Source organism: Stegostoma tigrinum, chromosome 45, assembly GCF_030684315.1.
Source record: "Stegostoma tigrinum isolate sSteTig4 chromosome 45, sSteTig4.hap1, whole genome shotgun sequence".
NCBI classification, from domain to species: domain Eukaryota; kingdom Metazoa; phylum Chordata; class Chondrichthyes; order Orectolobiformes; family Stegostomatidae; genus Stegostoma; species Stegostoma tigrinum.
Genome location: NC_081398.1, coordinates 5150768 through 5166113, shown reverse-complemented (window position 1 = coordinate 5166113; position 15346 = coordinate 5150768). Strand labels below are relative to the sequence as shown.

At 51.4% G+C, this 15346-nt stretch overlaps 1 protein-coding gene across 1 annotated transcript in view; it reads left to right on the top strand.

Annotated features, from left to right (window-relative positions):
• Positions 1-7965: 7965 nt before the first annotated feature.
• The window catches only part of LOC125448657 (arrestin red cell), a 144608-nt gene continuing 137227 nt past the window's right edge, over positions 7966-15346 (top strand). Inside the window, exon 1 of the mRNA XM_059642618.1 lies at positions 7966-8620. The gene's annotated coding sequence lies outside the window, so the exon portion shown is untranslated. The remainder of the gene's footprint in view (positions 8621-15346) is intronic.

The following is a 15346-nucleotide window of genomic DNA, read 5'->3' as shown; positions in this document are numbered from 1 at the left end:
CGTAGAGGGAGCTTTACTCTGTTTCTAACCCCGTGCTTTCCCTGTTCTGGGACTGTTCGAGAGGGGAACAGTGTAGAGGGATCCTCTGTATCTAACCGCACGCTGTAGGGCTCATGGCTACAAAGGGGAGAGAGTCGGATGATCCTGTGCAATCAGACTAGCCTTAGAGGGCCTGAGTGGCCTCCTGTTGTTCCTGTTCTCTGTGTATATGTGAGAAGGGAAGAAGATGTTGGTGAAATGAATCGTGGGAGGGGGCAATAAGGACACGTCATCCATGCCACCCCTCCCTCCCTGATGGAGCTGATCCACGCCTGGGATTCACAGTTCGGTTGAAGCTGCCATTTCCAGGCTATGCCACTGGGGGGAGGGCTAGTTCCGACGTTGCAGGGGCCACAGAGAGAATGGCAGCCCGAAGGTCAATTGCGCCCACCCCCAGCCGAGAGGACCCTGCCCCAATGAAAACAACCAGCCGTAAAGGATTTCTTTTGAAAGATTTACAACTGCGTTTCACGGCGAACAGTTGCCTCACGGCCGCTTCGCCCCCCCGGCCCCCCCCCCTCCCCCCCAGAAGGGCGTTCACTGTCGTACAAAAGAAAACAAGCAAATTGTGCGCACAGCAAGATCCCTCACATAGTACTCTGCCCTGGAGTCGTTTCCAGGGATGTGTGGGTTAGGGTGGATTGGCCGTGCTAAATTGTCCCATAGTGCCCAGGGATGTGCGGGTTAGGGTGGATAGGCCGTGCTAAATTGTCCCGTAGTGCTCAGGGATGTGCGGGTTAGGGTGGGTTGGCCGTGCTAAATTGTCCCATAGTGTCCAGGGATGTGCGGGTTAGGGTGGATTGGCCGTGCTAAATTGTCCCGTAGTGCCCAGGGATGTGCAGGTTAGGGTGGATTGGCCGTGGGAAATTGCCCCATAGTGCGCAGGGATGTGTGGGTTAGGGTGGATTGGCTGTGCTAAATTGTCCCATAGTGCCCAGGGATGTGCGGGTTAGGGTGGATAGGCCGTGCTAAATTGTCCCATAGTGCCCAGGGATGTGCGGGTTAGGGTGGATTGGCCGTGCTAAATTGTCCCATAGTGCCCAGGGATGTGTGGGTTAGGGTGGATTGGCCGTGCTAAATTGTCCCATAGTGCCCAGGGATGTGCTGGTTAGTGTGGATTGGCCGTGCTAAATTGTCCCGTAGTGCCCAGGGATGTGCAGGTTAGGGTGGATTGGCCGTGCTAAATTGTCCCATAGTGCCCAGGGATGTGCGGGTTAGGGTGGATTGGCCGTGCTAAATTGTCCCGTAGTGCCCAGGGATGTGCTGGTTAGTGTGGATTGGCCGTGCTAAATTGTCCCGTAGTGCCCAGGGATGTGCGGGTTAGGGTGGGTTGGCCGTGCTAAATTGTCCCGTAGTGCCCAGGGATGTGTGGGTTAGGGTGGATTGGCCGTGCTAAATTGTCCCATAGTGCCCAGGGATGTGTGGGTTAGGGTGGATTGGCCGTGCTAAATTGTCCCATAGTGCCCAGGGATGTGCGGGTTAGGGTGGATTTGCCGTGCTAAATTGTCCCATAGTGTCCAGGGATGTGTGGATTAGGGTGGGTTGGCCGTGCTAAATTGTCCCATAGTGCCCAGGGATAATCGGGTTAGGGTGGATTGGCCGTGCTAAATTGTCCCATAGTGCCCAGGGATGTGCAGGTTAGGGTGGGTTGGCCGTGCTAAATTGTCCCATAGTGCCCAGGGATGTGTGGGTTAGGGTGGATTGGCCGTGGTAAATTGTCCCATAGTGCCCAGGTATGTGCGGGTTAGGATGGGTTGGCCGTGCTAAATTGTCCCATAGTGCCCAGGGATGTGCGGGTTAGGGTGGATTGGCCGTGCTAAATTGTCCCATAGTGCCCAGGGATGTGCGGGTTAGGGTGGATTGGCCGTGGGAAATTGTCCCATAGTGTCCAGGGATGTGGGGTTAGGGTGGGTTGACCGTGCTAAATTGTCCCGTAGTGCCCAGGGATGCGTGGGTTAGGGTGGGTTGGCCGTGCTAAATTGTCCTGTAGTGCCCAGGGATGTGTGGGTTAGGGTGGATTGGCCGTGCTAAATTGTCCCATAGTGCCCAGGGATGTGCGGGTTAGGGTGGGTTGGCCGTGCTAAATTGTCCCGTAGTGTCCAGGGATGTGCGGGTTAGGGTGGGTTGGCCGTGCTAAATTGTCCCATAGTGCACAGGGATGTGCGGGTTCGGGTGGTTTGGCCGTGCTAAATTGTCCCATAGTGCTCAGGGATGTGCGGGTTAGGGTGGGTTGGCCGTGGGAAATGCAGGGTCTCAGGGTTATGTTTTGGGCCAGTTTCTGGGTGGATGCTCTTTGGGCAGTCAGTGGAGAGTTGATGGTCTGAATGGCCTCTTTGTGCACTTTGAGGATTTTAATGATTTGACATCTGATTCATGACTCCGATCAGCTGGTGTTAACTGATGTTGTCCCAGGACAACACTGATGTTGGGCGGGGTGGGGAATCCTTTTCCGTCCAGAAGGTGCATTTTCTCCTGGGATTCTTTTTGTGAAGAACAGTTGTGACAGAGGTCCTGGTCAAACGTGTGCGATGCTGTGAGGCTTTGGGGATTTTTTTTAAGTTTGAACAAAAGAAGTGGCCTGAATGGGTCAAGCTGGGATGTTTTGTTTTAGTTTTCCCATCGCAGTTGCTGGGATCCTGAAGCTCTATTTAGAAACTGCAATTTCCTGTTATTTCTCTCTCTCTGGATTTTTGCCTGTGACTCAACCTATTTTACTGAATTTGCCTTTGACAAGGGTGTGTTTATGGGATGTTACTATATTGTAACAGTTACTGCTTAGCCATAAAATAATCTATTATTCTGTTACAGTTTCTAATAGCGTTCAGTTATTTTAGTTGTCCCGTAGTTTCCAGGGATGTGCAGGTTCGGGTGGATTGGCTGTGCAGATCCTGATCGCGAGCCTAGTGAAGACAGTGTGTGGAATGCTTGCCTTTGTTGGTCTGGGAGTTCAGGAGTTGAGAGGTCATATTGCAGATGTACACAACATTGATTCGGCCACTGTTGGAATACTGCATGCAATTTGGTCATGCTGCTATTGAAACGATATTGTTAAATTTGAAAGGGAGCAGAAACGATTTACAAGGATGGGTTAGGGTTTGGAGGATTTGAGCTACAGAGAGAGGCTGAATAGGCCGGGGCTATTTTCCCTGGAGGCTGAGGGGTGACCCTAAAGAGGTTTATAAGATCATGAGGGGCATGGATAACGGTGACTAGTCAAGGTCTTTTTATCCCCAGGGTAGGGGAGTCAAAAAACTAGAAGGGCATAGGTTTAAGGTGGGAGGGGAAAGATATAAAAGGGACCTGAGGGACAACTTTTTTCACACAGAGGGTGGTGTGTGTATGGAATGAGCTGCCAGAGGAAGGGGTGGAGGCTGGTACAGTTACATTTAAAAGGCATCTGGATGGATATGTGAAAAGGAAGGGCTTACGGGGATATGGGCCAAAAGCTGGCAAATGCAGCTCGATTTATTTATGATATCGGCATGGAAGATAATTCCAACTTTTTCCTTTAGCATCCTCCGGCCATCCACCTTCGGCAGAGTTGTTTTCATCTGTCATCGCTTCTCCTCCATCCTGGTTGCCCTTGACCCAACATTCTCTCCCAGTCTTCTGTTGCCGCAAACACCCAGCCTTGTTTCCAATGTGCTCTCATGGTCTCATCCTTGTTCCCCTTTCCAGACTCATAACCCTCTGTCCTCCTCCCATTCCAAACTCTCGATTCCCATCACTCCACCTTTAGTCGGGGCATTCCTGCCTGGGCTCCAAGCTCGGGAATTCCCTCCCTAATGTTCTGTGAGTCTCTTACTCTGTCTATTTCTCTTTTTCTCTCTGTTTCTCTCTCTGTCTGCTTCTCTGTTTTTCTCTCTCACTCTATCTGTCTATCTACCTTCCGATATTTCTCTGTGTGTCCCCCTCTCTCTGTCTGTGTTTCTCTCCCTCTCTTTTCCAATTTCTCACCCTTTCTCTGTCTTTTTGACTTTCTCTGTTTCCATCTGTCTCAGACTCTCTCTCTGTTTCCATCTTTCTCTGTCTGTCTCTTATCTTTCCAGCTTTCTGTGCTTCCCTGTCCCTCTCCCTCTGTCATCTCTGTTTTAAACCTGCCGTCCATTACCCTAAAACTACTACCTCTCATTCTAGATTGCCCCACATAAGGAAACATCCTCTCTGCATTTACTTTCTCAATCTCCTTTAGTATCTTACAAATCTCCTCTCATTCAAGAATAAACTGCTCAGAAGAAAAAGCAAAAGAACTACCAAGGCTATAAGTGGGAGAAAAAAATAGAAATTGCTGGAAAAGCTCAGCGGATCTGGCAGCATTTTTTTGGAGAGAAATCAGAGTTAATCTTAAGGGTCAAATGACCCTTCCTTGGAACTCCAGTTCTCTCCACAGAAGCTGTCAGACCTGCTGAGCTTTTCCAGCAATTTCTGTTTTTGCCTCGGCATAAACTGCTCATTCTCTCCTCGTGAGACGGGCAGCACGGTGGCTCAGTGGTTAGCATTGCTGCCTCACAGTGCCAGGGGGCCTGGGTTCGATTCTATCCTCGGGCAACTATCTGCGTGCAGTTTGCATGGTTTCTCTGAGTCTGTGTGGGGGTTTCTCCCGAGTTCTCCGGTTTCCTCACACAGTCCAAGACATGTCGGTTAGGAGGAACAAAACCGAAGTTGCTGGAAAAGCCCAGCATGTCTGACAGCATCTGAGAAGGGAAAAAACAGAGTTACTGTTTCGGGGTCCGCTGACCCTTCCTCAGAGCAGACAGATTAGTCGGATTAGCCATGGGAAGTGCATGGTTATGGGGATGGGGTGTGGGTCTGAGGGGGATGCTCTTTGGAGGGTCAGTGCAGAGCCGATGGACCACATGGCCTCTTTCGGCATTGTAGGGATTCTAAGACAAACTACTCATCTCTGGAGTCAATCACATGAGTGTCCTCTGGACTGCCTCCAATTCAACTTTGTCCCTCCACAAGGAAGGGGATAAAATATTACGGTGAACTGCTTTTACAGAGATTGTCATTGGTAATTGTGAAAGCAAGTTCAGACCTGGCTTTTGACTGAACTCTTATTCAGACCCTCCTGATTGTTCCTTACTGAAACTCTCGACCTCTGTGTTCAGAACTGGATTCGAGAGAGTCGGTCAGTCAAGGGGGGGGAACGAGACTGCTCAAAGCTGTGTTTGATGGGAATTCCTCAGGGGCAAGGACAGGGTTGGGATATACATATATAGAGAGAGAGAGAGACAGTGGGATGTGAAGGTGGAGGGAGAGAGATTGGGAGATGGGAAGGTGGAGGGAGAGAGAGATTGGGGGGATGGGAAAGTAGAGAGAGAGAGTGAGATAGGAAAATGGTGGGAGAGAGAGAGAGTGAGATGGGAAAGTGGAGGGAGAGAGAGAGATTGGGAAATGGGAGAGTGGTGGGAGAGAGAGAGATTGAGGGATGGGAAAATAGAGGGATAGAGCAATTAGGAGATGGGAAAGTGGTGGGAGGGAGAGATTGGGAGATGGAAAAGTAGAGGGTGTGGGAGATGGAAAAATAGAGGGCGAGAGAGATTGGGGGATGGGAAAGGGGGGGAGAGAGAGAGAGTGGGATGGGAAAGTAGAGGGAAAGAGATTGGGAGATGGGAGAGTGAAGGGAGAGAGAGAGAGTGAAATGGGAAAATAGGGGGAGAGAGAGAGAGTGAGATGGGAAGGTGGAGGGAGAGAGAGATTAGGGGATGGCAAAGTGGAGGGAGACAGGGACTGGGGAATGGGCAAGTGGTTGGGCAGAGAGTGGATGACGAAGGGAGTGAAAGAGAGTGAGAGAGTGGGTGATGGAGGGAGAGTGAGCCTGCTGGATGTGGTGTGAAGCCAGTACGTGAGATTTCCTCTCCATAGTTTTGAGGGAAGGGGCAGTGATCAGTTTCAGTAGTGAGGTGTAGGTGTGAGATCCCCTTACATAATTGGAACACAGTCCCGGGCTCTTCCAGTGTAGTGAGATGATTTGCCAGAGGGTGTCATGACTATGCTGTGCTTGGGACCCCCTGGGTGAAGCAGATAAAGACAGTTTCATATAGCCATTTCCGCACCTAACCCCAAACTCCCACATTCATCAGTTCGAGCCTGCTTCCTGTTGGCAAAGCTTGATTTGATTTCTTATTGTCGCATGTACCTCGGTACAGTGAAAAGTTTTGTTTTGCGTGCAATACAGGCAGATCATATTGTACCAATAAAAGAACAGAACAAGGAATACAATGTTACGGCCGCAGAGAAGGTGCACAAATAGTGAGGTCAACATTAAATTGGGGTGGCACGGTGGATCAGCGGTTAGCACTGCAGCCTCACAACACCAGGGACCTGGGTTCGATTCCACCCTCGGGCGACTGTCTGTGTGGAGTTTGCACATTCTCCCTGTGTCTGCGTGGGTTTCCTCCGGGTGCTCCAGTTTCCTCCCACAGTCCAAAGATGTGCGGGTTAGGGTGGATCGGCCATGCTAAATTGCCCAGAGTGTTCAGGGGTGTGTGGGTTATAGGGGGATGGGTCTGGGTGGGACACTTCGAGGGGCAGTGTGGACTTGTTGGGCCGAAGGGCCTGTTTCCACACTGTAGGGAATCTAATCTAAATTTGAAATTTGAGAGGTGCAGCAGGGAAGAACCTGCTTAAGCTTGTGTATATCTTCTGCCCACCAGAAAAGGTTGGAAGAGATTATAACTGGGGTAGGACGGGAGTCGTTGATGGTTTGGGAGCCCTTCCCAAGGCAGTGGGAAGTACAGACGGAGTCAATGGAAGGGAGGCTGGTTTGAGCGTTGATCTGGGCTGTGTTTACATCTCTCTGTCGTTTCTCACAGGCCCGGGTAGAGCAGTTGCCGCACCAAGCTGCGATGCACCTGGATAGGACGGTTCCTGTGTCAATAAAAATTGCTGGGAGTCTTTATGGACATGTCCAGACGTGGGTAACCAGGGCAATCACGTTTTGGTGCGGAACAGAAAGCATCCTCTCAGCTCATCGAGGCCCCAGGGCAGCTCTTCAGCTAGCCCCAGTTTTCTCACCACCCCCCCAACCCCCATCAACTCCCCACGCCCTGCTCCAACCCGCTCTCCATCTCTGTGTTGACCGCTAAACCTTCCGACTGCTCGTCGTGTGTCTAATACTGTTCAAGTAGACATTAGCTTGTGTTAATTATTGAGAGAGCTCGATGTAAAACCATGGATAGGGTGAGTAGACAAGGTCTTTTCCCCCAGGGTGGGGGAGTCCAAAACTTCCCATTTCCCGCGCTTTTGCCCCATATCTGAGGCGGGGTGGCGGGGGAGGCAGGGGGGGGGGTAGTGCCTCTGTCACATCGAGCTGCCCACTGCCCTCGTCTCAGCTGCTGAAGCCTTCACCCATGTCTTCATGCTGTTGCCAATTCCGATCTGCACATCGCTGCTCGCCCCCTCTAAAGGTGGTGGGACAACCCAGGCATTTGCTCCAGATCACTTTACCCTCCCACCGAACTGGCTGACCTCCGGCCCAGAGGCTTCTCAAAGTTAAAAACCTCCCCCTTGTTATTGGATGGCAAGGGGCGAATTCAGGGCCGGGCCCGGTGTTTAGGGCACAGAGAAGAGAGAGTGGAGGATCTGCTGCATCGGCTGTCTCTAGACAGGAACAATGGAAACGTCAACCTGATCCACAAGACCGTGGTTTGTGGGATCCTGCTGTGCACACTTGAGAGCGAGAGAGAGAGAGATGAAAGTTTGAACGGACTGGCAAGTGTTTTTTTTTGGTCGAAGGGTAGTTATTGTTGGGAGAAGACACTTGAGGTCACACAAATCTCACTTTTCAAAGCAACTGCATTCACTCTGGCCAGCAAATTGGAAACAGAGGAATTGCAAAAGCTGTCACGCACACAGGAGACCATTTCTAGTTCTGGAGATTTTTTTGGTGTGTGTGCGTGTGTCTGTGTGTGTGTGTGTGTGTGTGTGTGTGTAAGCAAGTGTGTGAATATGTCAGACAGCAAGAGTTTGAGCGTTTGAGAGAGAGAGAGAAAGAGAGAACGATTGTGTGTGCATGTACGTGTGGGTGGGTGAGTGAGTGCATGTGTGTGTGTGTAAGTGATTGTGTGTGTGTGCATTGTGTGTGTTTGTGAAAGAAACAGAGAGGTTATGTGTGTGTGTGTGTGAGTGAGCGTGTTTGTGAGTGTGTCTGTGTGTGCATGTGAGTGTGAGTGAGAGAGGGGTGTGTGTCTGTGAGTGAGTGTGTTTGCGAATGTGTTTGTGTGAGTGAGTGTTTGAGAGGGTGTTTGTGTGAATGTGTGTGTGTGTGTGTGTGTGTGTGTGTGTGTGTGTGTGTGTGTGTGTGTGTGTGCGTGCGTGCGTGTATGAGTGGGACCGTGTGTCTGTGAGTGATCGTCCCTTTAAAACAGCAGCAGTCACGAAGCAGGATTAGGGGGAGAAAAATACCTTGCCTGTTCCGTTCGATCTGTGCCCCTTCCCTCTGCCTCTCTCACACAAGCAGAAACAGCTGCCTTCACCTCCATGGGTCTCAATCAGAGCTCACTGTTGAAAAACAGACGGGATTAGCAGTGATTTGGGACGAAACAGAACAAAGCTCGAATGTGACAACTCCTCTCAGGTAACAAATCCTCCTTCCTCTCACCATGCGACAAATGGGAATAACCTTGTCCCCATTTTCAATGTTTTATTTCTCTCTCTCTCTCTCTCTTTCTCTCTCTCTCCATCTAAGTGCCTGAATGCTTGCAGCTGAGATGTGAAAATAGCCTACAAAATGAGAGAAGGCCTTAATTCTCTATCTGATAAGGGGAGGCTTGTACTGAAGGTTGTAAATGAAAATTATAAGGTCTCAGTGTATTCTGCCTCATCATTTATATATGTATGGTATATCTGTGGGTGACCGTTTATCACCTTTTCCGCCTCTCCATTCCAGTTCCCACATCCATTGTATCTAAAGGCGGGCATCAATTACCGAGAGACTGGAGAGGGGCAGCCCCTGGTATTTGCAAGCACGCACACAGTCTCTCTCTCTCTCTCTCTCTCTCACACACACACTGTCTCACACACGCACACACACTGTCTCACTCACACACACACACACACACACAGTCTCGCACACGCACGCAAACACACAGTCTCTCATACACACACACACGCACACACACTGTCTCACACACACACACAGCCTCACACACACACACACAGTCTCTCACACATGCACACGCACACACACACTGCCACACACACACACACACAGCCTCACACACACACACACACACACACACACACACACACACACACTCTGTCTCTCTTAACACACACATGCACTGTCTCTCTCACACACACACGCACTCTCTCTCACACACACACATGCATGCACACTCTGTCTCTCTCACACACACACTCTTACACACACACACACACACACTCTGTCTCTCTTAACACACACATGCACTGTCTCTCTCACACACACACGCACTGTCTCTCTCACACACACACATGCATGCACACTCTGTCTCTCTCACACACACACTCTCACACACACACACACACTCTGTCTCTCTTAACACACACATGCACTGTCTCTCTCACACACACACGCACTGTCTCTCTCACACACACACATGCATGCACACTCTGTCTCTCTCTCACAGACACACACATACATGCGCACACACACACACACACACACACACACACACATGCATGCACTGCCACACACACACACACACACACACGCTCCGTCTCTCTCTCACACACATACACACGCTCCGTCTCTCTCAACACACACACACACCCACACGCACACATGCACTCTGTCTCTCACACATACACACACACACACACACACACACACACACACACACACACACACTCACATGAATACACACATGCACTCTATTTCTCTCAAAACACATACATACGCACGCTCATTCTCTCCTATACGCACGCTGTCTCACACACGCAGAGTCACACTCTCTCACACATACGCTCTATCTCTCCATTACACACACACATGTACACAAACACACTCTCTCACACACACACACACACACACACACTCAATCTCTCATCCACACATACTCACTCACTGACAAGCATGCACATGCACACGAACACATACACACTCACACACACTCTCAGACACAGACACACATACACTCTATATACACACACACACATACACTCTATATACACACACACACACACGCTCACCAACTGACAAGCAGGCATACATGCCTGCGCAGACACACAAACTCTCTCACACACAAACATACATACACAGACATACACACTCTCTCTCTAACACATTGAGTCACAGAGTTGTACAGCATGGAAACCTTCAGTCCAACTTATCCATGCCAGCCAGATATTTTACATTAACCTAGTCCCATTTGCCAGCATTTGGCCCATATCCCTCTAAACCCTTCCTATCCATGTACCCATCCAGATGCCCTTTAAATGCTGTAACTGTACGAGCCTCCACCACTTCCTCTGGCAGCTCATTCCATACACGCACCACCCTCTGTGTGAAAAAGTCACCCCTCAGGTCCCTTTTAAATCTTTCCCCTCTCACCTTAACCCCTATGCCTTCTAGGGAAAAGGCTTTAACTATTCACCCTATCCATGCCTCTCATAATTTTATAAACCTCCATAAAGCCACCCTTCCGACATCAACAGGATCATGGCTGACCATACAACTCAGTCTCTTTAGCCCTGAGAGCTATGTCTAACTCCTTCATTAAAATATTTTGCCTCAACCATTCACTGTGGCAGAGAATTCCACAGGTTCCCTACTCTCTGGGCGAAGATATTTCTCCTCCCCATTTTTTTATTTATTCATTAACGAATTGAGGGATTTGCTTGTATTTCTTGCCCATCCCCAATTGCCCAGAGGGCAGCTAAGAGTCACCCACATTGGCTGTGGGCCTGGAGTCACATGTAGGCCAAACGGGGCAGGGACAGCAGAGTTCCTTCCTGGGGGAAAGAAAAACACTCTGGGTTCTCACAGCACTCAGTGATAGTTTAATATCCAGAATGGCAAAATTAGCCTTCAATTCCAGACTCTTTTTTTAATCAGTTTAATTCAACTGACCAGGGAGGGATGAGAACCCGTGGAACCACAGGGTACAGAAGAGCTCATTGGAACTACAAATAGCCCCAGTTTCCCACACCAGGCCCATAGCCATCTCCCAGTGAATTAACCCAGACCTCTATCTATTTCAGCTTTAATACAACAGAATAGTCTTTATTACAGTGAAAAGTTGTGCACAGTTTTGGTCTCCTCATCTAAAATAAACTTGCACCAAGGGAGTGCACTGGGGACAGATTATGTCAACTAGGCCTGTGTTTGCTATAAAAAAGTGTGAAGCTGGATGAACACAGCAGGCCTAAGAGCATCTCAGGAGCACAAAAGCTGACGTTTTCGGCCTAGACCCTTCATCAGAGAGGCTCTCTGATGAAGGGTCTACGCCCGAAACTTTAGCTTTTGTGCTCCTGAGATGCTGCTTGGCCTGCTGTGTTCATCCAGCTTCACACTTTGTTGTCTTGGATTCTACAGCATCTGCAGCTCCCACTATCTCTGCGTTTGCTAGCCTTGCGAACAATGAGAAATTGAAACATCTAACATTCTGACAATGGGTTTGATCAAGCTTAACACAAAGCTCTTTGCTGGAAGGAACATCAAATGCATGGCAGAGTCCCAGAGACATTCCATGATGGATGGGTAGCGGAAGCCATACCACACATCCGACTCACTCATTCTTATGGTAAGCAACTCTGATGAATGGAATGCTTATTGCACAGGATGAAGCCATTCAGCCTGTTGTGTCCATACTGGTTCTCTCCACAAGCAAGTCTGCCAGTTCCCCAACCCATACAACTCCTACCGTGTGCAAGCATTCATTCCACCTCACTCCTCCAAACAGCATCGCACCCCATCCCGAACCCACACATCCCTGGGCACTATTTAGCACGGTCTACCCATCCTAACCCGCACATCCCTGGGCACTATGGGGCAATTTAGCACGGCCAATCCGCCCTAACCCGCACATCCCTGGGCACTACGGGACAATTTAGCACGGCCAATCCACCCTAACCCGCACATCCCTGTGCACTATGGAACAATTTAGCACGGCCAACCCACCCTAAACCGCACATCCCTGGGCACTACGGGACAATTTAGCACGGCCAACCCACCCTAACCCGCACATCCCTGGGCACTATGGGACAATTTAGCACAGCCAATCCACCCTAGCCTGCACATCCATGGGCACTACGGGACAATTTAGCACAGCCAACCCACCCTAACCCGCACATCCCTGGGCACTATGGGACAATTTAGCACGGCCAACCCACCCTAACCCGCACATCCCTGGGCACTATGGGACAATTTAGCACGGCCAACCCACCCTAACCCACACATCCCTGGGCACTATGGGACAATTTAGCACGGCCAATCCACCCTAACCCGCACATCCCTGGGCACTATGGGACAATTTAGCACGGCTAATCCACCCTAACCCGCACATCCCTGGGCACTATGGGACAATTTAGCACGGCCAACCCACCCTAACCCGCACATCCCTGGGCACTATGGGACAATTTAGCACGGCCAACCCACCCTAACCCACACATCCCTGGGCACTATGGGACAATTTAGCACGGCCAACCCACCCTAACCCGCACATCCCTGGACACTATGGGACAATTTAGCACGGCCAACCCACCCTAACCCGCACATCCCTGGGCACTATGGGACAATTTAGCACGGCCAATCCACCCTAACCCGCACATCCGTGGGCACTATGGCACAATTTAGCACAGCCAATCCACCCTAGCCTGCACATCCATGGGCACTACGGGACAATTTAGCACAGCCAATCCACCCAAGCCTGCACATCCATGGGCACTATGGGACAATTTAGCACGGCCAACCCACCCTAACCCGCACATCCCTGGGCACTATGGGACAATTTAGCACGGCCAACCCACCCTAACCCACACATCCCTGGGCACTATGGGACAATTTAGCACGGCCAACCCACCCTAACCCACACATCCCTGGGCACTATGGGACAATTTAGCACGGCCAATCCACCCTAACCCGCACATCCCTGGGCACTATGGGACAATTTAGCACGGCCAATCCACCCTAACCCGCACATCCCTGGGCACTATGGGACAATTTAGCACGGCCAACCCACCCTAACCCACACATCCCTGGGCACTATGGGACAATTTAGCACGGCCAACCCACCCTGACCCGCACATCCCTGGGCACTATGGGACAATTTAGCACGGCCAACCCACCCTAACCCGCACATACCTGGGCACTATGGGACAATTTAGCACGGCCAATCCACCCTAACCCGCACATCCCTGGGCACTATGGGACAATTTAGCACGGCCAATCCACCCTAACCCGCACATCCCTGGGCACTACGGGACAATTTAGCACTGCCAATCCACCCTAACCTGCACATCCCTGGGCACTATGGGACAATTTAGCACGGCCAATCCACCCTAACCTGCACCTCCCTGGGCACTATGGGACAATTTAGCACGGCCAACCCACCCTAACCCGCACATCCCTGGGCACTATGGGACAATTTAGCACGGCCAATCCACCCTAACCTGCACATCCCTGGGCACTATGGGACAATTTAGCACGGCCAATCCACCCTAACCTGCACCTCCCTGGGCACTATGGGACAATTTAGCACGGCCAATCCACCCTAACCCGCACATCCCTGGGCACTACGGGACAATTTAGCACGGCCAATCCACCCTAACCCGCACATCCCTGGGCACTACGGGACAATTTAGCACTGCCAATCCACCCTAACCCACACATCCCTGGGCACTATGGGACAATTTAGCACGGCCAACCCACCCTGACCCGCACATCCCTGGGCACTATGGGACAATTTAGCACGGCCAACCCACCCTAACCCGCACATCCCTGGGCACTATGGGACAATTTAGCACGGCCAATCCACCCTAACCCGCACATCCCTGGGCACTACGGGACAATTTAGCACGGCCAATCCACCCTAACCCGCACATCCCTGGGCACTACGGGACAATTTAGCACGGCCAATCCACCCTAACCCGCACATCCCTGGGCACTACGGGACAATTTAGCACTGCCAATCCACCCTAACCCACACATCCCTGGGCACTATGGGACAATTTAGCACGGCCAACCCACCCTGACCCGCACATCCCTGGGCACTATGGGACAATTTAGCACGGCCAACCCACCCTGACCCGCACATCCCTGGGCACTATGGGACAATTTAGCACGGCCAATCCACCCTAACCCGCACATCCCTGGGCACTATGGGACAATTTAGCACGGCCAATCCACCCTAACCTGCACATCCCTGGGCACTATGGGACAATTTAGCACGGCCAATCCACCCTAACCCGCACATCCCTGGACACTATGGGACAATTTAGCACGGCCAACCCACCCTAACCCGCACATCCCTGGGCACTACGGGACAATTTAGCACGGCCAATCCACCCTAACCCGCACATCCCTGGGCACTATGGGACAATTTAGCACGGCCAACCCACCCTAACCCACACATCCCTGGACACTATGGGACAATTTAGCACGGCCAACCCACCCTAACCCGCACATCCCTGGGCACTACGGGACAATTTAGCACGGCCAACCCACCCTAACCCACACATCCCTGGGCACTATGGGACAATTTAGCACGGCCAATCCACCCTAACCCACACATCCCTGGGCACTATGGGACAATTTAGCACGGCCAACCCACCCTGACCCGCACATCCCTGGGCACTATGGGACAATTTAGCACGGCCAACCCACCCTAACCCGCACATCCCTGGGCACTATGGGACAATTTAGCACGGCCAATCCACCCTAACCCGCACATCCCTGGGCACTACGGGACAATTTAGCACGGCCAATCCACCCTAACCCGCACACCCCTGGGCACTACGGGACAATTTAGCACGGCCAATCCACCCTAACCCGCACATCCCTGGGCACTACGGGACAATTTAGCACTGCCAATCCACCCTAACCCACACATCCCTGGGCACTATGGGACAATTTAGCACGGCCAACCCACCCTGACCCGCACATCCCTGGGCACTATGGGACAATTTAGCACGGCCAACCCACCCTAACCCGCACATCCCTGGGCACTATGGGACAATTTAGCACGGCCAATCCACCCTAACCCGCACATCCCTGGGCACTATGGGACAATTTAGCACGGCCAATCCACCCTAACCTGCACATCCCTGGGCACTATGGGACAATTTAGCACGGCCAATCCACCCTAACCCGCACATCCCTGGA